The 3088-nt window shown below is 34.9% G+C and overlaps 1 pseudogene; it reads left to right on the forward strand.

The window, feature by feature from the left end:
* Positions 1-997: 997 nt before the first annotated feature.
* LOC128159127 (uncharacterized) lies at positions 998-3088 on the forward strand (annotated as a pseudogene).

A 3088-nucleotide genomic window follows, 5' to 3' on the forward strand; every position in this document is an offset into this window, starting at 1 on the left:
AATTAGTGAAAAAGAGATAAACTGAAGTTCTTTATCCCTTGCCATGGTATAGTTTTGTTAAAGCAGTTGGGTGGTATTAAAAGGTCTTTTTCCGAAATTTCCATCAAATTGATGTATATTCGCTGCGCTGCCTTGACGTCAAATTTCTATATATTGTCGTTTTCAAATACCTATTGCTTGGTAAATATATCTGTACCATATCCGTATTTCAACTCAAACACCCGTGAAACTTGATCAAAAGTTAGTCACAATAAATAGCAAAATGAACAAATATAATCTGATTTCTTTTAGTATAAGCTGTAAGTTTGCGGACACTTAGATAGACGATGTTTTAGTTTTCTTATTCTCCGAGTTTATGCTTGCGCCGGGTACCCACCATCGATTTGTTAATCTACCGTTGTAAACAAAATATTAAACATTTTTTAAATATTACTTTAATTATTTGTTAAGGTTCTTCAATGTTCATGCAAATTTTCACCATAATTCGTCACTTAGAAATGGAAATATCCGTCTTGTCTCAATAATTTCCGAACAACCCTCGTAAATCTTTTATTATATGATTTTTCGTGCAGTCAAAACACGTTTTGTCATGGACGACTCTGGCGACAAAATTTCTCTATTAGAAAAAGGCGAAACCAACTAAACTCAAAAAGAAGCTGCTGGAAACGCTCCACTGGATATTGCTGACGTGGTGAAGCTCGTCACGGATGTTTTGCAATTTCAAAATTTATCAGGTCAGCTCAAAGCAGGATAGTTGGAGTCTATCACTAAATATTAAAACAAAATTTTATTTTGAAAATTAAATTTGAAGGGAACCGTGCACAGTACGAATTTAATGCCGAGATTCTCGAGGGTCTAGATAAATTAGAAACAAGAGCCTTTGACAATTAAGATAGCGAGTCAGTTACTATCATAGGAGATTTGCAGAAAAAAATAAAAACGCACCAGAAACATATTTGAATCGCTGATTCCTCTCCAGCCGGGTGGAAAACAGTAAATGAATTTCAATCAAGAGAAATTGCGGACAACTCGGATGACGATAAGAAGTGAGGAAAACCGCGCCCTCCGACAACAAAAACAAAGGCAGAAAAGGCGTTTTCACCCATATGGCACCTATAAGACACCCCCAGCGGCGGCGGCAGGCTCGGCAGCCCAGCTTAGTTCTTCTGTACCTTATGCTAATTCGTTTCAGCCATTAACATACCAGCAACAGCTCTTTCGTGGCAAATCTGCACGGCGTCAACCACAGCCCAGTGACGTGTGCTTCAATTGTTTTTCCACAGGAAAAGGGAAAACTAACTGTCCCCAAAACAAGTCACAAAGTCAATGACAAGTATAAAGGTTATAATGGCAATTCTACTATTGCTGGCCAGGTGAAATGCTTTCAAAACAATTATTTAAAGCAAAGTTCATTAATAAAACACAGTTTGAAAAAAATATTAGTAAATGGAGAGAAATTGGTACAAATCCATTTATTTTGTAAGTTATTGAATTTGGTTATGAAATTCACTTGTTTCAAATCCACCTACAATGAGTTTTCGTAATAAGAAATCTGCCATTCACAATGTTGAATTTGTTTCTTCAGATATTTCAGATTTGCTGAAAAATAAATTAAGCGTATTTTAGAAGTTCCATTTCAGCCATTTGTGTGCCGTCCCCTGAGTGTTGCAGAAAATAAAAACAAAAAGAGGTTGATTCTTGATCTCAGTAGGTTAAATAAGTACGTAAAGTATGAAAAAATAAAGTTTGAAGACTGGAAGCCGGCATTAGATTATTTCGAAAAGGGTTATTATTGCATTAAATTTGATCTGAAATCAGGATACCATCATATAGATATAGCTGAGGAATATCAGGCATATCTAGGGTTTCAGTGGGATAATAAATATTACTGCTTTACAGTTCTGCCATTTGGTCTTTCATCAGCTCCAATTATTTTTACTAATTGTTAAAGACCTCTGGTGAAGTTTCTGAGAAAAAGTGGTATAATGATTGTATTGTATCTAGATGACGGGTTAGCATTTGCTTCAACTGAGGGTCGATATATTTTAGATTTTAATTTCATTCAGAGAACATTGTCAGAAACTGGACTGGTGGTCAATATAGACAAAATCAAAAATTAATGGTTAGGTTTGACATGGAATTCAAATTCATTTTCCATTTCAGTTCTGGATAGACGAATAGAAGATGCTGTTTGTTGTTTAAAGAAAGTAATTGGTCCTTTCCCAGATATAACAACGAGAGAACCTGCACAAGTAGTTAGAGACATCATTTCCATGACACCAGTAATGGGTAACGTGTAATATAATCACACGATTTTCTTCTATGAAAATAGCTACAAAAGAATTATGGGACTCAAAATTGTATTCCTTGTAAAAATACAAGATTTCTACATTCTTCTACAGAAAAAATGTAATCATTTTTTCAGATGCAAGCAACTTAGCATCAAGTGCATGTATATACAGTTGAAGTTAATTCTAAGGTGTTCCATTTGATGTGGAAAGATGATGAGAAAAATATGAGTTCGACATGGAGAGAGTTGAAGGCCGTAGAATTGGCGTTGGCATTTTTTAAGAATGAATTTCAAGAAACGACAGTGAAGTGGTTTACTGATAACCAAAGTTGTGAGAAAATAGTACACTCTGGTAGCATGAAGCACCATTTACAAGTTATGGCATAATATTTTTAAAAATGTGCGCCGATAGTAAAATTTCACTTGATGATCAGTGGATTCCGAGATCAGAAAACGACAAATCAGATTTTCTTAGTAAAATCATAGATCATGATGATTGGGAAGTTACTGTAGAATTTTTTGATTTTGTTAGTTTTATGTTCGGGCCATTCACTGTAGACAGATGTGCAAATTTCAATAATTGTAAATTGCTTAGATACAACTCAAAATTCTGGAATCCTGAATCAGAGGCTGTAGACTGTTTTACAAAAAATTGGGTGAAGGAGAATAACTGGCTAGTTCCTCCCATTCATTTAAGTCCCACCCACCCGCCCATTGCTTCGTATTATATATTAAAAAGATGTATCCACTGTCTAAAATTTGTGATTTTATTTTGTAGATGAGGAAGATGTGGTTTGA

This window comes from Crassostrea angulata, chromosome 8 (genome assembly GCF_025612915.1).
Source record: "Crassostrea angulata isolate pt1a10 chromosome 8, ASM2561291v2, whole genome shotgun sequence".
Lineage (NCBI taxonomy): Eukaryota > Metazoa > Mollusca > Bivalvia > Ostreida > Ostreidae > Magallana > Magallana angulata.